Source organism: Heteronotia binoei, chromosome 1, assembly GCF_032191835.1.
Source record: "Heteronotia binoei isolate CCM8104 ecotype False Entrance Well chromosome 1, APGP_CSIRO_Hbin_v1, whole genome shotgun sequence".
Classification (NCBI taxonomy): Eukaryota; Metazoa; Chordata; class Lepidosauria; order Squamata; family Gekkonidae; genus Heteronotia; species Heteronotia binoei.
In genome coordinates this window covers 130,567,977-130,592,427 of record NC_083223.1, presented here as the reverse complement: position 1 = coordinate 130,592,427, position 24,451 = coordinate 130,567,977, and the positions used below count along the sequence as shown (strand labels likewise).

Here is a 24,451-nt window from a genome sequence, read left to right as displayed (position 1 = left end):
AATTCTACTCACCTGTCAGATTAGCCCTTCCTGCCCAGTACTAAAAAGTGTCATCAAACCTATCACACACCTTTGTCCATCTCAGAAAAGCCCATTAAGCCATTGTTTTCTGGCAAATATGTCAACCTGTCCCAGGATAAGTTTTCCTTATATTAGGAGCACCCTGCTTCCCAGCAATGTGTGTTGTACAACCACACAACACACCCCACTTTGTGGGTTTCTTTTTCTCTTCTGCACAGAACAAAACACTGGCCATTTTGCTCTTCAACTTGCTGCTTCCATGGACATCTTCAAATTTGATCATTATTGCTCCCCCCCTTTGCTCCCCCCTCTTTCCTCCCTGATTTTCTCTTAGTTAACTCTTTTATGTATTTTAGTGTTTGTGTAGTCCTCACTGCTCAACTGTTAGGAAACTCCTGCTTTCTGCTCCCCATGAAAAGCTGAGGAGAGCAAAAAGAAGGGGTTTAAATTTAAAATGGCTCACAAACCAATATAAAGTGGTTTGGATTGTGAACCAGCATATCGTTTCATCCTTTGGTTCATGGTTCAGCCAAGAATGTGGTCTGTCTCCATCCCTAACTATAACAGCTAAGAACTGGCAGACTGAAGCGCTAACTCCTATGCCACACTGGCTGTCATAGGGGGATTGCTGCTGAACAGTAGCAAGCAGCCAGACCTAGTAGGGTTGCCAGGGCCAACTCAAGAAATACCTGGGGACTTTGGGGGTGGGAGACGTTGGGGGTTGGCACCTGGAGACCTTCCTATTTCCTAAAACAAACAATCAAACAAACAAATAAAAATATAGCAGTGCAGTTTCTTTGAATACAGTCTTCATTTCTTTCTCCTTTTTTATGCCTTCAAAGGGTCCCCCAAGCTGCTGCACTTCCACTAAATGAAAGTGAACAAACACACACTCACAAAGCAGCCAAAATGAACAGTTTGCAAACTCATACTTTTATAATCTCACTGGGGCAATGTAGTTACGGAAGTTGCTGGATGTAGCAATTTGCTGTATTTCTACCAACTTCTTCAGACTAGCAGGAAAATGAAAGTACTGAACAGAGCAGTCTAGGTTCTGGTTATGTTTTACCAGGACCTTTTTTGTTGGAAAAACCCAGCAGGAATGCATTTGCATATTAGGCCACACCCCCTGACACCAAGCCAGTTGGAAATGCAATCCTGTGCATTCCTGCTCAAAAAACCCCTGCTTTTTACTATCTAAACAAATGACTTATGCAACAAATACCAAACAAACAGAGGGACTGGGCTGGCTTCCCCTCTCACACATGCACAGCCCCTGCACCCTTGCAGCATTGTCCTGCTGAGTTTAAAGGCACACACACCTTCCAAAACACAAACAGTTCTTTGCAAGCTTCTTCTAAGCCTGCCATGATTTTATTAAGAACCACAGCTGTTGTTATTGAACACCCAGCTGCTAACATGTCATAACAGACATCCAGGCCCTGGGGAGTATGTGCCACGCCCTTCCAGGCCTGCTTGAATGGAGAAAATAAATAAAATAGCGTGGGGAAAACTTAAAATAATACTAGGTCCTTGTGGTCAAGTGTATTGTCAGGTCCCCTGGTCTACAGAATAATGAGACAAAACTTATGGGAAAATATATACAATTTATTTACAGAAAAGGGAACATAAAAAGGGCTGTAAAAACCAAGTAAAATAAACACAATGTGCACAAAGGAACACAAAACAAAAACCTAAGGCAATTAGCCAACTTTCCTCCACACTGGACTCTGCAGCCTACTTCAGCTAGTTACCTATGCTTACTCACTGATGCTCTCATTATCTTGTGAATACCACTCTGCAGCCTACTTCAGCTAGTTACCTATGCTTACTCACTGACGCTCTCATGTCAGGCCCACACCACCAGGAGATTTTCCAAGGTCCCATCTTCCTTGATCCTGTTGTTCTGTCATGATGATGTTTGATGTTTCCTGTGGTGATGATATCTTCTCTGATGTCTTTGGTGGGCATCTAGCCTGAATATATTCTGGCTGGTCAATTGGCTACACAATCACTGACGTGATCTAATTAGGGAGCTGTCATCTAGCCTTGAATTTAGATGTTGAGCTGACAAGGCTAGATCAAAATGATCTACCTGTCACTTTGTCTGACTCCACAGGTGTGACAGATTACTTTTAACTTTAATTAGGTAAGTGCCTGTTACCTCAGCTATATGCTGGTGCAAATCCTGGTATATTTACATAGAGACATTGAATGACACAAATACTTAGATGCATTACAGTTTCTTGACAGATTTAAAGGAACATGACGGCTGTAGGGATGGGGCTTCCTCCTGCTGGCCAGCTTGCTGGTAGTGGGGAGAAGCCTGCAAAACCAGGGGATCCCCTGCTGGGACCTGGGGACTGGTAAGCCTAAGACCTAGTATAACCAACCTCTAGGTGGAGCCTGAAGATCCCCTGGCATCGCAACTGAACTCCGGACAATAGATCTCTCTCCCCCTGAAGAAAACAACTACTTTGGAGGGTGAACTTTATAGCATTATATTCAACTTGAAGCCTTTCTCTTTACTGACAACACCCACTGCTTAGCAGCTTCCCCAGTGGCCCAATCCTCATCTATCCTTGGGCGAGGCTGAGGGGAGGAGGGAGGGAGTTACAGGAAAGAGCAGTTGCCATGGCCTCTGCAGAAATGCTCCTGGCAGGGCTAGGCCTTGCTGCCTAGTCACATTATTACCTTTATTCCCTGTATTCCTGCTGCTACTGCCTACTTTATCTTCTGAATACCACAGAGACTGGGTAGGCGACAGAGGGCAGGAGTCAGGAGTGGACAACCAATGGAACACAACAGAATTTCAGTGGTGGTTGACAGGCCAATGGCTGATGCAGTGAGTACTGACCAGTATGTTTAGGCTTTTATAAAGGGATACATATGTGGAATCCCTTTGTGGACTTCATGCAAGAAAAGGACCAAGAAATGAATTGACGATTTCTTGGTTTGAAGAGTAAAAGGGAAAGATAATAAGTTAATACAGAAAGGTGATATTTTCCTCAGTCTGATTTTGTACTAAGGTCATAATAAGTGAATGTATGGATTCTGGTAGCAGAGAAAAACAAATATTAATTCCTTCTTTTATAACTGTAGCAGTTTTTTTTCTGTGTGATGTTGTTAATCTATCCTTTTTTCCTCTTTTCCCTTTTGTTTTTTATTATCTGTATAAAAATTCTAATAAAATATTATAAAACAGAAATTTGCTTTTTATAAGGTGGAAAGTATAACATTAGAAAACTCAAGCTGATTAATTACATACCAGATTCACCATTCTGTAGTTTAGCACTCAACTCCTTCCTTCTTTCTATTACAGACTCCCATCTCTTTTAAAAAAAACACCCCAAAACACCCATTCCTTTTCCTTGATAGGAAAAAGGGATTTTCTTCAACAATGTGAGGAAATGATACAGATGAGCGTTGCAGAGGATGTGAGGAAAGGACTGGTGCTTCCCAGTGTTCCAAAGGGTGCTAACGTCACATTTTGGGAACTACAGACTTAATTGAAGATTATAATATCTTACTGATTTATTGAGACATTGAGCTCTTAAGAGAAAGGCATGCATTTTAATAACACTTTGCTGCATTTGGTTGTGTGAAGACAAAACCATATTTGTAAACACAGCTGAAACATTTATTTATTTAGATTTTTAGGCCACCCTCCCTGCAAGCAGGACTCAGGACAGCATACAGCAACAGAAAAATACAATAATCAATTGAAGGTTAAAATAAACAATAAAATACACTATACATACACTTAAGCATATACTCAGTTCCAAGATGGTGAAAAGTAAGATTTACAGACCTCCTGGGAGGGTTTCATTGAATGAGGAGGCATGAATGAGAGTTGAATGAGAAGGCATGATGTTCTACTATCACTGCCCTCAAACAAATGCCAGGCGTAACATCATTGCCTTATATGCCCTGCAGAAAGACAACAGATCCCGCAGGGCACAGATGTTGTCCGGCAGAGAGTTCCACTAGGTAGGGCCCAGAAAGCCCTGACCCTGGTTGAGGGGAGCTGGATCTCTCTTGGGCAAGGGACTATCAGGAGATTCTTATTTCCTGAGTCAGGGTTTTTGTAGCAGGAGCTCCTTTGCATATTAGGCCACACCCCTCTTATGTAGCCAATTCTCCAAGAGCTTACAGGGCTCTTCTTACAGAGCCTATTGCTAGCTCTTGGAGGATTGGCTACATCAGGGATGTGTGGCCTAATATGCAAAGGAGCTCCTGCTACAAAAAGGGCCCTGCCGAGCATAACACTCTTCTTGAGACATACTGTGAGAAGCAGTCTGAAAGGTATAAGGGTCCCTGACTGCTTAGGGCCTTAAAGGTCAAAAACAGCACCTTGAATCTGATCCGGTGCTCCTCCAGAAGATAGTGCAGCTTGTGCAGTACAAGCTGAATATGTGCTATCCGAGGGGTCCCTGTAAGGACGTGCACAGCCACATTCTGGACCTGCTGGAGCTTCCAGGTCATTCTTAAGGGTAGACTTGCATACAGTGAGTTACAGTAGTCTATCCTGGAGGTGACCGTTGTGTGGATTACTGTGGCTAGGTCAGAGTGAAACAGGTATGGAGCCAATTGCTTGACTTGATATAGTTGGAGAAACACCAGCCTGACAGCGTTCACAACCTGAGCCTACAATGATGAGGTATCCAGTGTTATGCCCAGGGTCCTGATGGATGATGTTAGCATTAAGGGCCCTCCATAAAGGGTGGGGAGTTGGCAACCCAACTGTGGGTTCCCCCCCTCAGCCACAGAACCTCTGTCTTACCTGGATTCAGTTTCAATCGATTCTGCTTTAATCACCCCACTGTGGCCTCTAAGCCCTCAGCCAAGTTCATGGGAATGGTCTGGTTAGCCACCCATCAACAGATATTGATGGGTGTCATCAGCATACTAATGACACCTTAGCCTGAAACTCTGCGCCAGTGGGCGAGGGGGCGCACATAGATGTTAAATAACATTGAAAAGAGAAGTGCTCTCTGGGGAACCCCACATACTAGTGGGTGCCTTGAGGACACTGTCTCTCCCAGTGCCACCCCCAGTCCCCAACCATGGAGGAATGAAATAAGCCACTGCAAAACTTCCCCATATACTCCTGCATTGGCAAAGTGGTGGGTCAAGAGGTCATAGTCAGCTGTGTCGAATGCTGCTGTAAGATCAAAAAATTGTTAGCAATAAAAGACTAATTTAATTTTATTATGAAATTACAATTAATTTTGTTTTATTTTGTTAATGGATTATAGTAAGAAGATATTGGATTCATATCCCGCCCTCCACTCCGAAGAGTCTCAGAGCGGCTCACAATCTCCTTTACCTTCCTCCCCCACAACAGACACCCTGTGAGGTGGGTGGGGCTGGAGAGGGCTCTCCCAGCAGCTGCCCTTTCAAGGACAACCTCTGCCAGAGCTATGGCTGACCCAAGGCCATGCTAGCAGGTGCAAGTGGAGGAGTGGGGAATCAAACCTGGTTCTCCCAGATAAGAGTCCGCACACTTAACCACTACACCAAACTGGCCATGCTTGTTGTCCAGTTTAATCCATTGTGCACTCTAGTGCTGGTTTTGATTTATGGAGCAAACTGCTGTTTACTCTGCAAAACTCTAACAAAATCTGTAAAGCACTACTCATTTCATTAGGTTTTCCTTTAAAAAAAATAAAATCTATGTGTAGCACACAAATCTAGTACTTCTGTCCCACTGATGTTCATAGAAGAGATTTAAGCATATTCTTCATATTCCTGTTCAAATAAAGAGACTTGAAAGAATTTAGCTGTGGTTGGATCATACCCTCAATGTTATTATAGGGGAAGAAGAAAGGATGTTTTTTGTAAAATGTACAGTAATTTTCTGTGAAATATGCTTTACTACTGCACCAATATCTCCCTGAAAGCATTATTGTCAGCAATCATGCAAAGGAATTATCTCCCCTGTAGCATAAAATAAGAACTGTGCTATGAGATGGAAAGAAAAAAAGTAATCCACTGTGCTTTCCATGCAAAGCTTTTGTTCCACTTTCCCTCCCCAACTACATGACTTCATGCTCATTCCAAGCATGTTGTGGCTCCTATGGCTTTCCCTCTTTCCCCCCTTAAACTTAGAGCAGAAAAAGTACCCTCTTTGCTCCAGTTCAAAGAGGAGACAGGGGTCTTACTGCAGGAGAGGATCTGTGCAGATGCACAGCCTACAGCTATGCTCTTCTCTCCCCACCTTCATCATGTTTTTAACAATTAACTATGGATCATCTATTATGGAGGCAGGGGGGAGTGGCAGGCTTTGGAGGGAGGGTGCTATATTCTCATTGCATAACACTTCACTTTAGACACACGATTTAGAAAATCGTGTGTCTAAAGTGTTTCTTACATTATACTGTTTCTTACATTATACAAAGCCTATTACTGCCACAAAAACTTTATGCGCCAAGACTAATTCCATTTTGGAAAGTCTGCAATAGAGATTTTTCTTTCTTGCTTTAAGGTATGGATTAATGCTGATGAAATAGTTATCACACATATATCAAAAACAGACGTGAACACTGGCTGTTTCAGGGACAAATACCTCTTCATATGAGATTTATGTGATGAACAGTCTTAATTACTTCAGAAATATACAAATTAAAATGACATGGGTTTCATACATTCTAGCTATCATTCATCATAGCCATCATATTAAAAATGTAAGATGAGAATTCACCCTAGGACTAAAAAGATGTTGGAGCACAAATTACAGATGCTATAAATAAGTCCAAAGGGGCTATTTTTAACTCACTTCTGCTGCTTGCCATGTAGTCAAACAAAAGAGCATATGTTCTGGGAATTATGTGGAAATAAACCAACTCTAAAATAAAATGTTATAGTTCATTTGTTTAAAACTTTAGAATGCTTCTCATTTTTAAGATAGTTTCATTTTGGGAAAGGGAAAAATCAACACTGATTCACACCCCCTCATAATATTCTATAGTGCTGAAACTCAATGCAACAAAATGAACAAACAACTGGATGCAAAATACCTTCATATGGCAGAAGCATCCAGTGTTTATCATTGCATAATATTAGCATTCAGTCCCACACATTAAACACAGTTTAAAAGTGGAGAAATAATTTCAAATCAAATCCTGGATGAACCTAAAACTATGTCTGTGCGATGAAGATGGATGATGACCTCAGTTGCTGCTCTATTAGTTTGTTTGCATGCTGGATGTTTTTGTGATTATAGTTACTCTGAGATTTAACAGTAGGAGGCTAATGGAAATGCTGTTCGTTGCTGTGGCAAGACTAAATCAGTGGGGGAAGAAAAGGAAATGTGTTTACACTTGAAGATGTCACATAAAGCAGCTGGAAGCTCCCAGTCCCTCATCTTGGGCTTGCATGTTCCTGGAAGAACTCATCTACATTATTACACACTCCTTCACACTTAGAAATCTATTAATTTACAATTAGTTGTATTGATTTTCTGGCAGATTTGTAATTTCTGTAATAATTTACAGACTACTGAAGAAATTAACTATGCCTCTTGGAAAGATAAGCATTACTGAGAAAAAGAACTCTGCACGAGTTATTGAACACATCATTGACTGTGTGTAGTCTCTGCTTCAAATTCCAAATTAATTACTGATTGGCAGATTTTATCTTCATGTGAAATATTCTTCCCATGCAACCCACCACAATCCTCCTACATTAGGAATAAATGCACTTCCATATGTTTGATTTGAAGTTTAAAGAAAAAATAAAGTACCTTCTATATACATTTGGTCAGGAGATTATGGTCTTGACTAAATCTTAAAATGCTAAATCTGACTTTTGTAGTCTTTTATTTTATATTCCCTGGATTGTACTATTGTCTAATCTGGAATGGCAAATTGTATAATCTAGTGATCCTCAAACTTTTTGAACCTGTGGGAACCTTTGGATAGTGGGTGCTACCACACCTCTACAAGAAGCACAGCCAACACAAAATTCCAGGCAGTGAAATTTCAGGCAATTTCAGGCATAACTCTAATAGTAACCAGGGTCATAGCCAGGATTTTTTTTTGGTTGGGTTTTTTTTTTTAAATTCATGGGGCACTTGAATTTTTTAAAAGCCCCCCCCCCTTAAAAAGGCAGAGCTGGCTGCAAAAAGCAGAGAGACCACCACAGCCTCTCTTTCCCCTATTGCTCCTGAGCAGGAGGGGAAAGACAGGCGGGGTTGACAGGCTGGCTCTCTGTGCTTCTGGCAGCCAGCCAGCTGTGAGAAGCACAGAGAACCATGGCTTCTTGCTTTCCCTTCCTACTCGACTGAGTAGGAGGGGAAAGAGAGGTAGTGCCAGCAGGCCAGCTCCCCCTGCTTCTGGCAGCCAGAATGTGTATCATGTAATGTTTTTCTAAAACCCTGGAGACTGCCTCTAGCACAAATCCAGAGGCAGACAGGAGTTTATTACTGATCTTGTGTTGTTCTTCAGAGCCATGAGCACCTAGAAACCTCGTGAACAGGAAGGATTCATCCTTGCCGCCATCACACTGGGATTCATAAAGCCTGGCAATGAAAAGAAAGCTCTCCTAATTTTGTGGTAAACTATAGCATATGACCACAATCCAGATAATCCATTTGACAAGTGCCCAACAGGATTTTATAATAGTTTCTTGAACAGCAGTCATCTGCATCACACTCAAGGCAATTTCTGAAATATTTGTGCTATAGAAGTCTCCTGTTTTTTAAAAACATCAAAAGTCCCACTAGGTATACACAAAACTGTACATATACCTGAAGTAGCTCTTTGGACTGTAGGCTCTTTTGATGCATGTTGCCAGCTATGGGTTGAGAAATTCCTGAAGATTAGTTGTTGGAGCCCAGAGAGAGTGGAGTTTGGGAAGGTCATAAAGTCCACCTCCCAAAGCCATCATTTTCTCCAGGGGAACTGATCCCTGTAGTCTGGGGATTAGTTATTGTTCCTGAAGATTGGCAGCCCTAACTGATTTATGTTAGATAATAAATATGGCTGTTATGCTTAAGTTCATTAATCAGTGTACCAAGACCACTGGGCCCACCATGTCCCCAAAGTTCCATCCACTAACATAATGTTAGGTACCCGTTTGTATCAGAGGACTGCACAATTATCTTGTTATAACTCACATGTATGCACTAATGGCTTTCTTTCCTATATGTAGAAGGTCTCTGCAATACTGAAATTTCAATAACCTTTGTAGATCAGTGACAACAGTGGCATGAAGGTGAACTTGATGGACAGATTAGGAGATAAATTCTGGTTCAACTCATCTCAGTACTTTCATCAGTTTACAGATATTGTAATGAGTTCCATAGAGGCACTGCCAGCACAAGCAGTATGCCTTTTCATTTACGTTGCTAGGTTTTTCATCCCATAACCAATTTTATCATTTATGTCATTATATGGGGTAGCACAACATAGAGACTGCAAATATTCTAGCAGTGCATTCTCATACATCTTGCATAAACATTGTATAATCCCCCAGCTAAGGAGCATTTTGTCTATATAAATAGTTTGCGTTTGTTAACATAAATGTGTTGTATTTGATTCATTGCCACTAAAACATATTCAAGTTACTAAAAACAAACAAATCTTTATCCCCAGCTCTACAAGAAAACATTTTTTTAAATAATCTTGCAAACATTATTTAACATTGTAATTCTATATTCCACCAAGGCTTGCTTGAGCATGTAAATTTGATGATTTAATCCTTTAGATATGTTTATTTATAAAACATATATGCTGCATCTCCAGAGACTTGCTTGAGACAGTTCACAAGGTAAAAAATGATGAATTATAAAATTATAAATACACATAAAATATGTGTAGGAGAGCCAGTTCGGTGTAGTGCTTAAGTGTGCGGACTCTTATCTGGGAGAACCGCTTTTGATTCCCCACTCCTCCACTTGCAGCTGCTGGAATGGCCTTGGGTCAGCCATAGCTCTGGCAGAGGTTGTCCTTGAAAGGGCAGCTGCTGTGAGAGCCCTCTCCAGCCCCACCCACCTCACAGGGTGTCTGTTGTGGGGGAGGAAGGTAAAGGAGATTGTGAGCCGCTCTGAGACTCTTCGGAGTGGAGGGCGGGATATAAATCCAATATCTTCTTCAATAAAATATAATGCTTAATGAAAGACAAGCAAAGCAGCCACCAAGCAAGCCTCAAAGGACAGGACATTTCAAATGCAAGGCACTACCACTTAGGGCTCCTATTCTCCAGCCCCTGGTGGGAGTTCCATTGATTTCAAGGCTTCCAATCTGCTCCCAAAGACCACTGGTACGTCCAGTATAATGTCATCATGATAACCATAGAGTTCTTCCCCAAATGATAGAGTGTCCCCCACGACATACCCAGCATGATGATGTCACCTCCAAGTGCTGCCACCATGGCACACACAAAGCATGCATGCTGAAGATCACAAGGAAGAGGACCATCATCCCCCACTGGCTGCCAAGTAAGACCTGGCAACCTTACTAACATGGAAAAACCACCAATCTTCAGTTGCAACCTGCCTCACTTCTTGTTCTTGTGCAACACAACTAACTTCCACATTGCACTTACATGGACCTTGCATTGCACAATGCAAGATTATATTTACACTTTTCACCACAGGAAATTTTTAGATAAAGGAACATGGAGCAAAGGCATAAATTTATTTATTTATTTATTTAATGGACTTATATCCCGCCCTTCTCACCGAAGTGTCTCAGGGCGGCTCACAACACAATAATTCACATAATTCAGTTTAAAACATTTACAAGTACAGTTAAAACCACAATTGATAAAACAAGATAAAATAAAACCAGCGGTCTATAAAAGCATTTTGTTCCATCCAAGATGTTCTCCTCTTCAGTTAGGTGTTGTAGGCCTGCCGGAAGAGGGCTGTTTTACAGGCCCTGCGGAACTGCCCTAGGTCCCGCAGGGCCCGCACCTCCTCCGGCAGCTGGTTCCACCAGTAAGGTGCTGCTATTGAGAAGGCCCGATCCCTGGTGGATTTTAGACGGGCCTCCTTTGGCCCGGGGACTACCAACAGGTTTTGTGAACCCGAGCGTAGTACTCTCTGGGGAACGTGTGGGGAGAGACGGTCCCTAAGGTAGGAAGGTCCTAGGCCATATAGGGCTTTAAAGGTAATGACCAACACCTTGTACTGGACTCGGAATATTACTGGCAGCCAGTGCAGATCCCGGAGCCCCGGCCGAATGTGCTCCCATCTTGGGAGCCCTAATAACAGCCGGGCAGCAGCATTCTGCACCAACTGCAGCTTCCGGGTCCGGCACAAGGGTAGCCCCATGTAGAGGGCATTATAGTAGTCCAACCTCGAGGTGCCCGTAGCATGAATCACTGTTGCTAGGTCGTCGCGTTCCAGGAAGGGGGCCAACTGCCTCGCCCGCCTAAGGTGAAAGAAGGCGGACTTGGCAGTGGCTGCTATCTGAGCCTCCATCGTCAGAGAAGGCTCCAATAGCACCCCCAGGCTCTTGACCCTGCCCGACGCTGTCAGCGGCGCGCCGTCAAAAACTGGCAGGGGGATTTCCCTTCCCGGGCCACAGCGACCCAAGCAAAGGACCTCTGTCTTCGCCGGATTCAGCTTCAGCCCGCTCAGCCTAAGCCACCTAGCCACTGCCCGTAACGCTCGGTCCAGATTTTCTGGAACGCAGGCGGGCCGTCCGTCCATAAGCAGATAGAGCTGGGTGTCATCAGCATATTGATGACAGCCCAGCCCATACCTTCGGGCAATCTGGGCAAGGGGGCGCATATAGATGTTGAATAACATCGGGGAAAGTACCGCCCCTTGAGGCACCCCGCAGTCAAGCGTGTGTCTCTGGGACAGTTCCTCCCCAATCGCCACCCTTTGTCCCCGACCGTCAAGGAAAGAGGAAAGCCATTGCAAAGCCAGCCCCTGAATCCCTGCGTCAGCCAGAAGCCAATGGTCGACCATATCGAATGCTGCCGATAGGTCCAACAACATCAGCACCGCCAAGCCGCCTTGATCCAGATGCCGCTGAAGGTCATCCACCAGGGCGACCAGCACCGTCTCCGTCCCATGGCCCGGGCGAAAACCAGACTGGTAGGAGTCAAGGACAGAAGCATCCTCCAGGAAACTCTGTAGCTGCATCGCCACTGTCCTCTCAATAAGTTTGCCCAAAAAGGGCAAATAAAGGGTTTTGACATGAATCCCAATCCCAATCTCCTTCTCTGTACTGTTACAATTATGTGGACAGGGGGAAAACCCCCCTCAAAACACAAGATTATTGTCAATACACAGGAATATACAGCCTAAAGGACGCAGAATACATACAACCAGGGCTTTGTTTGTAGAAAAAGCTCACCAAGAACTTATTTGCATACTAGGCCACACCCCCTTATATCACCATTGTTTTCCACAGGGTTTTTTTTTAATTAAAAGCCCAGCAGAAACTATTTGCATATTAAGCCACATCCCCTGACACCAACCGGAACTGCATTCCTGTGCGTTCCTGCTCAAAAAAAAGCCCTACATACAACCAATGTAATACAAGCCCCGAATTCCACAGGTCCTATAAGGTGGAGATGTTCCACCAGGCCTTTGGTTGAGGACAGCAAAGGTTACTATCTTGGCTGGTTTTCTGTGTCTGTCTCCTGCCCTCTTCCCCCCTGCCCCCAAAATGGCCACCAGTCTGCAACTGTAATAATAGGATTTCGCCATCTGCTTTTAGACTGTAAATATTTCTTGTTTTATACACAGTTTAGTTATGTTTAATGTTTTATTTCTTGTACATCACCTAGAACCTTGCTACAGCAGGGCTGGGCAATTCATAAATCTAATAATAAATAAAAAATAAAAGTTAGGCACCAATCTCAAAGGTCTCCTTCAGGTCAAGCTCCCAAATAACAGGGATGGCACACATATCAAAGTACACAAAATCATGTGAAAATAAAATAATCACAGGACTCACAGCAATGGAAACAGCAATAGCTGGCATACAGAATCCTAACTAGGCACAGGATGCAACTACTAATCAAATTTATGCACATAAAAGGAGCAGAAGGAGAATAAGACTGGCAGCATGGGAACTCTGATCTCATACCAGAATAGGATATACAACACAGCATGAGGTTCTTTGGTAAAAGCGGGCACATAATAGAATAGTGCTGTGTAAGGTTGCCAAGTCCTACCTCCTTGGTAGTGGGGGACTCCTCTCACATGCAGTTTGCACATGCAGCACAATGACATCACCTGAAATTGATGCCATCACACCAGGCACATTGCATGGAGGCACTCTAGGATTCTGGTTAAAAAAGTCCTCTATGGTACCTGTTATGTATGTGAATCCATGTGTGACCAAATGGTGTTCCCGCCTGGCTCGTTGGAGCCTGAAGGACTGAGCTTGGGGACTAAGGAACAATGGGCAATAGGATCCAAATCCTAACTGCCCTGCTCCAATCACAGGCCCCTGGCTGGTTTGAATGGCCCAATCATGCACTAGCGTGGGAACGCAGTATTGTATATAGTTGGCCCTGTGGGGTCCGTCCGGCAGTGAGTCTGGGCAGCCACTTACCATGCTGTAATCCACTAAAGAGCTTGTTATCACTACCGCCTTGATTCTTCGATGCATGTGAGAGGAGTCCCCCACTACCAAGGAGGTAGGACTCGGCAACCTTACTCAGCACTATTCTATTATGATTAAAGGGCTGGAACACTTTCCCTATGAAGAAAGGTTGAAACGCTTGGGACTCTTTAGCTTGGAGAAACGTCGACTGCGGGGTGACATGATAGAGGTTTACAAGATAATGCATGGGATGGAGAAAGTAGAGAAAGAAGTACTTTTCTCCCTTTCTCACAATACAAGAACTCGTGGGCATTCGATGAAATTGCTGAGCAGACAGGTTAAAACAGATAAAAGGAAGTATTTCTTCACCCAAAGGGTGATTAACATGTGGAATTCACTGCCACAGGAGGTGGTGGCGGCCACAAGTATAGCCACCTTCAAGAAGGGTTTAGATAAAAATATGGAGCAGAGGTCCATCAGTGGCTATTAGCCACAGTGTGTGTGTGTATATATATATATATATATATATATATATACACACACACACACATATAATTTTTTGGGCCACTGTGTGACACAGAGTGTTGGACTGGATGGGCCATTGGCCTGATCTAACATGGCTTCTCTTATGTTCTTAGAACCCACTATATTATAGTACCATAGAGTTTTTACCCAAATACTAGAGTATCCCCCATGTGATGTGCTTGGCACGATGATGTCACTTCTGGCTGATGTGATCACATTGAGCATGTTGCGTGCCCTTTGGAGCTGGGAATCCTCCTGCTGACCAGCTCCATGCTGGCAGGTTGGGGACCCTCAAACTGGGGAAAAACCACCCCCAGCAGAAGCTTGGCAGCCCTAGTGCTGAGCTCACAAACAAACACAAAGGCACAGAAGTGAAAGTCAGACAATTATGGGTTCCCAGATTCATCATTGAACCGATGGTACAGCATGCCTCTGGGCACGAACACCCACTAGAGATAACTTAGAAATGCCAGTCCTTGGGGGAAGAGGAAGTCTAGAATCCGAAGTCCAATGCTACAAATGTGAGTACCTTCCATATAAATGTACAGACTAAAACCCAAACTAGGGCTCTGAGGCATCAATATACAGTCACAACAAATACATTTTACAGCTGCAATAGGACACCACTTTTATGATTGATTGCAGCAGAATAACAAAGTGGAAAAGTAAAGATGATTGCACCACACTCAGCATGCTAGGAGGAAAGCCATTAGACCCTGAGAGAGCCATCCTAGGAATTTTGTTTTCTATGCATAGTTCCTGGAGAAATGAACTTGTAAAATTGCCCTTTCTAAATTCACACTACTCAGCCACCCATCACACATGTCATGTTTATCAAAAGACAGTAACTCTTCTTCATCATCTTTATCAAATAGTCTTAGCAGTTACTTGGTTGGATCAGAAGATTTAGAAACAACTCTGCACCATATGCATTCTGCAAGTCCTGAAGTTTTCTGCCTATAAGCTGCTTTGTAGGGAGAGGCAGTGGGGCTCATGTATACCTGGCAACAAAACCACCAAAACCAGCTGTTGGATTGTATTGTTGTTGTATTTATATTATGTTTTATGGAGTATTTTATTTGTTGTATTTTAAATTACTGATATTTCTGAACAGAAAGGCAAACTATTATGTAACTATCTATTACAGCAACACCACTTTGTTTATTTTAGCACTTTTTATAAAGAATATAAAAGAATATATGTACATTATTTTATTATTCTTATTATATTTGTGTATGGCTGTCTTAGTGCAGATGGGATGAGGCAGACAGATACAAGGTTGTCAGTTCATGACAGAGATGAGATTTAAACCAGGGACTTCCTGATTTGTAGCTCAGTCTCTTAGCCATTACACTGCACCATTCTAATAATGGGTGATACATATGGTGTTATAAGGCAATTTCTCCAATCCATATGCTTTTTGAAGGTCACAGTGTACTTAACATCAAGTACTCCAAACAGAAAGGAAAAAAAAAAAACAGCAAGCAGATTTCTTATAGGAAAAATGGCTTGAAGAGCAAATTTCAGAGCAGGTCAACCGACAGATAAGACGAGAAATACTAAGGCTGAAATCCTATGTACACTTATCTGAAGACAAGCTCTAAGGAACACACTGCAGTTAGTTCCAGCTATGCATGCATAGGATCACAGTTCTATGCATGCATAGGATCACAGTTCTCTGATAACTTGAAATCCTAGTTCAAGTTATCAGAGAACACACAATTGTATACTTAACTTGAACAGTGAACAGATAGCGTACAATGGTAAAAGAATAAAGCAACTGGTCTCACATAGCTCTTATAATAAAGATGCCTGTTCAACTGTTTGCCAACCCAGAACTAACCATTTTTGCCCATTGGATGCAGGCTGATTTATGGAACTAATGGTTTTATCTGTGTCTTAAAGCCTGTTATAGCTCCCATGGGGATTTTTCATGACACTATTCTCTGCAAAATCCTTTAGCATCTTCCTTCAGATTTGACTGACATGGAGTGTCTGCTGAAAGGAAAGAGAAGCTGACTAAAGAAAAAAAATCATCAAATTTCTGGCATCCTATGAAACTTGTCACTTCACTTGCTATTCACTAATATGCAATCTAAATTTTGTTTGTGGGGAGGGGCGCTGACATGTACAAAACTAAGGGGTCCACTATTACCTTTTCCGTTATGCAGCGACTGTATTCTAATATGCAGTTGTAAAGAACCCAAATGTTTACCCTTCTGGAAATCACTAACCCACTGAGAACACACTGCTTGCGAACTGTGTTTTGTTAGATTGTAACATGGACTTAGATGTATGAACTATCCACTTATACACACAATCAGGATACCCAAAGACTCATTAGAAGAGCTGGTGTTAATTTATTGAGTCAGAAAACAGGTGGTTTGTCATACTTCAAGTTCAAAAGTTCTATTACTCTACTGGTGATTACGATCTCTGATATTACCCCAGAATACTTGCCCATGTAAAGAACTGGCCCATAGGGATCATGAATACAAGGGAAACTTAGAGAAAATATGACACATGTCACCTGACAACTGGCAACACTTTCCCTAAAAAACAACACTAATACATTGGAAACCCATAAATATTATTTTATTGTATCTTTTTAAATACACTCCCTAATTATACATACTCTTTACATCATGTACAAACCTCACTCACAAACATTCTCTCTCATTTTTAATTACAAATTTAGAACATTTCTATGCTACCTCTCTGGGGGAATTGCCTGAGGCAGATTACAAAATAAAAGATAACAAAAACATAAAACACCATGAAGTTGTTAATAAAAACCCAGACAGAGCATAAAAACATAAAACACTGAACAACCACAATGACTTTACAATTTTTAGGTTAAAAACACATTGTCCAGTATATAAAAATGGTGTTAAAGATCAGCTTCCTAACTGAAAACCTGGATAAAAATAACTATTTTGGTTTAGCAAATACAAATAGAGAGTACCTTAAATTTAGAGATTATAGCCTTTGGCTGGCAATCCCTAAGATCACAGAGGGAGAGAGATATCTTGGAAGTCACTTCCTGTTTTGAAACAGGAATTCATGTCATCACGGTCTCACAAAGATTTACCATGGAGTTTTTAAAAACAAGATGACATCACTTCCTGTTCTGAAACACGAAATGAGTTCCATGGAGTTTTTAAAAACAAGATGACATCACTTCCTGTTCTGAAACACGAAATGAGTTCCATGTTCTGTTCCCCCCACCTCATCACTTGATTGAACAAGGGCTGGGAGACTCGCCCTGAGCCTGTTTTGGTGGGGAGGGCGGGATATAAATTGAATTATGAACATATGAAGCTGCCTTATACTGAACCAGACCCTGGGTCCATCAAAGTCAGTATTGTCTATTCAGACTGGCAGCGGCTCTCCAGGGTCTCAAGCTGAGGATTTTCACGCCTACTTGCCTGGACCTTTTTTAGTTGGAGATGCCAGGGACAGAACCTGGGAGCTTCTGCTTACCAAGCAGACGATCTACCATTAATGTGGGGATCCAGGGATCTGCTTTACAGTGGCTGACCTCTTTTCTCCAAGATCGGGGACAAAGGGTGGTGATAGGGGAGGAAGCATCCCAGAGGCACTTTCTTAGCTGTGGGGTGCCACAGGGAGCGGTCCTATCCCCGATGCTATTTAATATCTACATGCGCCCCCTTGCCCAGATTGTCAGGAGGTATGGACTGGGTTGTCATCAATATGTGGATGACACCCTGCTCTATCTATTGATGGGCGGCCAGTCCGACTGTACCCCAGAAAATCTAGACCTGGCTCTACAAGCCGTGGCATCTTGGCTCAGACTTAGTCGGCTGAAACTGAATCCGACGAAGACGGAGGTTCTCTATCTGAGTCGGGGTGGTCCAAGGGGAGAGATCCATCTGCCAACTCTTGACGGGGTGCCACTAATACCGGCCCCTAAGGTCAAGAGCTTAGGCGTGCTCCTTGAGTCCTCCCTTACAATGGAGGCCCAGGTAGCAGCCACTGCTAGATCTGCCTTTTTTCATCTTCGGCGGGTGCGGCAGCTGGCTCCTTTCCTGAAGAACAACGATTTAGCGACGGTAATCCATGCTATGGTCACCTCAAGAGTAGATCACTGTAATGCTCTCTACATGGGGCTACCCTTGATGCTAACCCGGAGACTACAGCTAGTGCAGAATGCTGCGGCACGGCTGTTAATGAGGCTGCCGCGATGGGAGCACATTCAGCCAGTGCTGAAAGAGCTGCACTGGCTACCTGTTGTGTTCCGAGTTCGCTTCAAGGTGTTGGTATTGACCTTTAAAGCCCTTTATGGTCAGGGACCTGCCTATCTACGGGACCGCCTTTCTCCATATATCCCCCAGAGAGCACTGCGTTCAGGGGCAAAAAACTTACTGTCCGCCCCTGGACAAAAAGAAGCCAGGTTATTTGTGACAAGATCTAGGGCTTTTTCGATGGCAGCACCAGAACATTGGAACACCCTTCCGGAGGCCATAAGGGCCCTGCGGGATCTGTCTGCGTTCCGCAGGGCCTATAAGACCGAATTGTTTAAGCAGGCCTTCTGAAAGAGGGCTGCCACCGGACATCATATAGAATGCTGGTGATCACTGTTCGAAAATTCAATGCCGCCTATATTGTACTGATGCAGCACCATAGAATTGGTTTTAAAAATCGAAAATGTAAATTATGGTTTTATATGTTTTATTGGTTTAATTGTATTGACATGATGTTGTGAGCCGCCCTGAGTCCGCTTGCGGAGAGGGTGGGATATAAATCGAACATAATAATAATAATAAGCCACTGTCCCTCCCCAAACTAAACTAAACTAAGGTGCGTCACAGAAGGTCACCCACAATGGTGAGTGGCAACCCTACATAACCACTAGGCAAGTATCAAAGATGAAAGCATTCCACAGATGAGGTACTAGCACTGAAACATTCCTATCTCTGATTGCTATCTGCCTCACTTTTCAAGATGGGAGCACAGAGAACAGAATTTGTAAGACCTTAGCTGGCAACTGGACAGATGGAAAGATGTGGTTCTTCTAATACCATGCCCCCAAGCCATTTAGGCCTTTAAAAAGTCTGGAGAGAAATGGACAGCCAGTGCAGTTTCCAGACAGTTGGAGAGGCAGCCTCATGTAAAGTACATTTCAGGAATCTATCCTGGATGCAATTAGAGCATGAATCACTGCAGCTAAAATATGCTTTCTGAGGAAGGATCATAGCTGGCATATCAGACAAAGCTGATAAACAGCACTATGTGCCACAGAGGCGTTCTTAGTCTCCAGTTACAGGCCAGGATCTGGCACTGCTGCCAAACTATGAACCTGCTCCTTCAGGGGAAGTGCAGTCCCTCCTCCAGGGTAGGCTAACCCTATCAGTCCTCATGTAGGGCTGGCCCTAGGCTATCTGGCACCCTAGGCAAAGCTAACTTCTGGCATCACCAAGTCACATGAGGAGGTGCTCAATTCAGTGCCCTAGGCAATTGCCTAGTTTGCCTAGTGGCAGGGCCGGCCCTGTCCTCAAGAAGCTTTGTGACTGACCAACAGAACATTAGTCTTGTGTGGACAGAGCTTCAGTCTATTGGCCCTCATCTATCACCTTCTCCAGGTGTCTGTTAAGGACTTCCATATCTACCTTGCTCAGCATTTAAGGAGAAAAAGTGATGGGTGTCATCTACTTATTGATAGCACCTTATTCCAGCATGGGGGGACAAGATGGAGTCCTGCAGGACCAGAGAGCATAAATACCACAGGGTCAAGCAACATTCCTCCAACGTCAACATCTAGGATCACATAGTCAATCAAGAGTGGAACTGCCAAAGCGTGGTAACTTGTACTTTCAACCCAGTCAAAAGGATCCCATGCTTAATGGCAACTGCAGAGAGATCCAGAAGAATAAAAAAGGCTACTTCCCTCATTACTCTCAGCAAAGATCATTGGTCAGGAAAACCAAGGCTGATCTTATCCCAAATTTAGGCCTGAATACAAATTTAAATGAGTCTAGATATCCTCCAAAATATCTTCCCTGATAATAACTTGGTAACATTAATCTTGCATAAATTAGATTGCACCTCAGAATATTTGCCATCTTGGAAGGTTTAGGCAAGCTGCTATAGCCAGTCCTACCACACAGTTCTAGTGAGGTTAAAAAAAAAAGATAAATAATTAACTGTAACTCATCCTGAATGTTTAGTAAATTCAACATACAAGTTGATAAGCCACCGTCCCTGCATTCTAAGTAACTACCTCTAGGAACCACACATTTTGAACAGTGGGCAGAATCCAGTCAAGACTAAACACACTTAATTTAAAGATTTCAGATTTTCATGGCTGGTAACATCATTAGGGTTTGTAGAATCTTTCGGGCTCAAGTGATGCTCAATGCACAGCGGCCAAGAAGGTCAGAGCGCCTGCTCTGGCTGCAACGCCACTGAGGATGTTCTCCGCAGCTGAGAACGAAACGTCTGGAAGAAAAACTTTCTCCAGTAGAACATGGCACTTGAGCCCGAAAGATTCTACAAACCCTAACACTTAATTTATATTCAAGGTGTTTTGACATAAATATAGCATTATTCTATCCTACTCTCCTGTATGTTGTCATAGACTGAACAGTAGAGGGCTTTAATCTGAGGCTACTCCAAGAGACAATCAGTGAATCCATGACAGAGGATATGACAAATAAGAGAGTATGTGGGTATTATAGAGGATATTACACCTATTCTATGATTTTTTCATTGGCTGCCTATTAGTTTCTAAGTCCAATTCAAGGGGCTTTAATTCCCTTCATGTTCGACACTGCAAGTCCTGTCATAATCCCAGAACTAATGACCAAGTTTGAGACTCCTAGGCTGTGATCACACACACCAAATAATGCACTTTCAATCCACATTCAATGCACTTTCCATCTGGATTTTGCCAGTTCACAAAGCAAAATCCAGTTGGAAAGTGCATTGAAAGAGTCAGCCCCGGTGCTAGGGATTCTGGCGCTTGAGGCAGACCCCTGCACCACCACCACCACAAGCTCCCTTCATAAGCTTCATAAAGCAACTTCAGCTTAATAAATCTTCATAAAGCAATGTGTGCAGCATGATAATGTCATCATGCAGGGCGGCGAGTGAGGGCCAAGAGAGCGACAGGTGGTGCACAAGAGTGCTGCTGCACTACCACTCTCCCCCTGCCACTTTCCCTCGCACTGTTTTAGCGGCACCTGGCTGCTTTCAGGTTGAAAGTGGCGGAGAGGCACCTTCACAGAGAAACTTAGAAAGCGGCAGGGCACCACTAAAATACTTCACTGTGCAGCGCTCCTCCAATCCTGCTTTCAAAGCAGGATTGGAGGAGCGCTCTGCATGGGCAAGGGAATTTAAGGGGGTGCCTGACGGTGCCTCCAGGTGTGATAGTGCCTCAGGCAGGCACCTACCCAGCCTACTCCCATGCGCCAGCCTTGGAAAGAACATTATTAAATGTGTGTGATCACAGCCCTGGCTTTATTTTCTGATGATTTATGCCTGCCACATACAGATAACTTTAGGTTTCAAGTTGAGTAGCTTGGGATGTGGTTTTCTAGACCAAATGTGTGCCAAAAGGTTCTGATTTCCATCACTGTTAACATTGCAAATCATCCTAAAGCTAATGGCCAATGTTGGTACTCATAGCTTTATATTCTGATGAGTTATACCTGTGAGATAGCCAGTTTGGTATAGTAGTTATGTGTCCAGACTCTTAACTGGGAGAACTGGGTTTGATTCCCCACTTCTCCACTTGCAGCTGCTGGAATGGCCTTGGGTCAGCCATATCTCCTGCTGAGTTGTCCTTGAAAGGGCAGCTTCTGTGAGAGCTCTCTCAGCCCCACCTACTTCACACTCATCGTCTTCTTCTTTTTCAACATACAGATCACCCTACCTTCCACTGGAAATAACATGAAGGGAAGTGTGTATTCTGGTGATAATCCAGGCCACCACGGTCCATTTCCTTTCGTATTTGGAACTGCAATTCCCAAAACTGTACAAGTTGCATAGTGAAAGCTGAACTGGGCCCAGTTGTGTGGTGGAGAACCTGCAAGGACTTGTGGGGTGACACTTCACCTTCCCCTGTATCTTCCAACACACAATTTCTTCTTCCCCACCTTCTGGCAACCTCTAAATACTCACCTTTCCCTGCTTCCTTCTGTCTTTCCAACCTACCTTTTTTTGCCCCCTACATTCAGCTATATTTATTTTTATTTCATTTAATTTATATCCCATCTTTCTCCCCAAAGGGGACTCAAAGAAGCTTACATCATTCTCCTTTTCTCCATTTCATCCTCACAACATCTCTGTGAAGAAAGTTAAGATGAGAAGTTGTAACTGGCCCCAGATCACCCAGTGAACTTCCACAGCAGAACGATTATTCAAACTTGGGTCTGCTACACCTCATTGATTTCTGTGGGGTGGCTGCTATTGATCACCTGAAAAGGGCCCTGCCTCCTTCCCCCTACCTTTCACTGACAGAAATTGAGGCTTGATGGATAGTAATACTGTTGTGGCTGCCGAGCAATGTTCACTGAGGGCATTCAGTTCTTAAAGCTATAGTTGACACAGATTTTGTCAGTTCATGGTTCCAGTCTCTGGAATTAAGTATACATGGATCTGGCCATGTTGAGAAGTAGATATATTGAAGCATTATAATTTATGCTTCAATAAATCTGGTCATCTTTAAGGTAACACAAGTCTTTTTGTGGTTTTGATGCAACAGGCTCACGCTTAAAGAGTCAGAAGTGCGGCTCAAATTTGGATTCAGTATGGAGGTTATTCTTACAAAATAAAAAACCTACAAAATAAATAAATAAATGCCCTACAAAATAATTTTAAAAACCCCTTAAAAGGCATTTCTTTGGTTGGTTCCTCTCTAGTATTTATAAGTTAACTCAGAATTCCCATAAAGCTGGATGCTACCAGCTTTTCTGTTATCTTATCTGATCCACTTCTTTACACCTCCCAACATGCATGGCTTTGGTCAAAGGAAGTCCTATAACTGTTGTGCAATGCCTTTTCAGTGATCAGAAGGGGTCACTTCTTTTTTCATCCCTAAATTTTCAGTTGATTGGGCGAAATCTGTAAAAGTGGTTTTGAATCAAAAGATCTATCAAGTTTTTAAAATCCCATATTATTTACTTCCATTCCATTCATCTTTTCTTATATACTACCCCTGAATAGTAACATGTGAAGATAGTTACAATAAAAAGCCATTGTGATAAGGGCAGCAATAAACCACATACATCTTTATGAGAAAACTGCTTGGAGGTCTCTTATAGCCCATCATAGGAATAGGAAGTTGCTGGAGATAAAAGCTCACTGTGTGGTTTTCAGTAGTCTATATTTGAAGTACAGCTAGTATATTTAACTCTTAATTTAATTCTCTTTTATGGTGCCCAAGTGAGAGAACTATCTATTTAGTCATTTACATTAGTTCAGGACTATTGGCTATTAGATAGTATTGCAAAACAGATGGTCTTTTTAGTAAGAAGGTGGGGAAACTATAGGAAGGTAAATCAAATATAGTTGTTTCTACCAAAGACATGACAACTGTGAACAGCCAAAATAACACATTTCAGAGATGCCTTTACTGAAGTGGATTGGCCAATGGGACTTGTCCCGGTAGGCCAGTTGCCTGCCCCTCAACCTGGATGACAAGAACAGTGCTTGACCCAGGAAAGGGGATGCTGAGCCACACATGGCTCAGGACTGACTACATGGGGAGGCTGGCTCTTTCTCCCTCCTTTCTGGGACGGGGTGGGGAGGAGTTGAGCCAGGGTGGATCAGGAGGCAGAGCCCTTTCCCTGGACAGTCCCCCTCCCTTTCAGTCCACACTCAGCCTCTAAGACAGGCATGTTAAGGAGATTCAATACATGTAAGACGCCTGATTAAAAAAGATGGACCTGAGAGACAAGACTTGAAGGGGATTGGATCAAAGAGAGTAAACAGAAACATTTCACCCAAGCCAACTCAATGGATTAACTTTTCTCATGCCTCAGAATGCAAATGCCAGCTATGTAAAATTGCAGCACTTTAATGGCATGACTTCTGTTCCTTTAAAATAAACAGGATAAATCAAAGTTTTCCCAGCAACTGAATGACCATTGCAGGAAAAATCTTCACCTGTTGATTTTGCTAAAGGCAGGGCTTTTTTGAGTAGGAATGCACAGGAACACAGTTCCGGCTGGCTTGGCATCAGGGGGTGTGGCCCAATATGCAAATGAGTTCCTGCTGGGATTTTTCTACAATTAAAATCCCAGGCTAATGGTACTCAAATTAAAAAGTTGGGAATTTTGTGACCACAGCTCAAAATTGTTAGAGCTGTCAGTTATTAATTCAACTACTAGAACCAATTCTTGCCAAAGTTAAGCCCATATTCAGCATAA

General features: G+C 43.0%; 1 protein-coding gene across 2 annotated transcripts in view; it reads right to left on the bottom strand.

Moving 5' to 3' along the window:
- SASH1 (SAM and SH3 domain containing 1) overlaps window positions 1–24,451 on the bottom strand; it is a 1,059,311-nt gene that overhangs the window by 636,686 nt on the left and 398,174 nt on the right. The gene's annotated exons all lie outside the window — the stretch shown is intronic.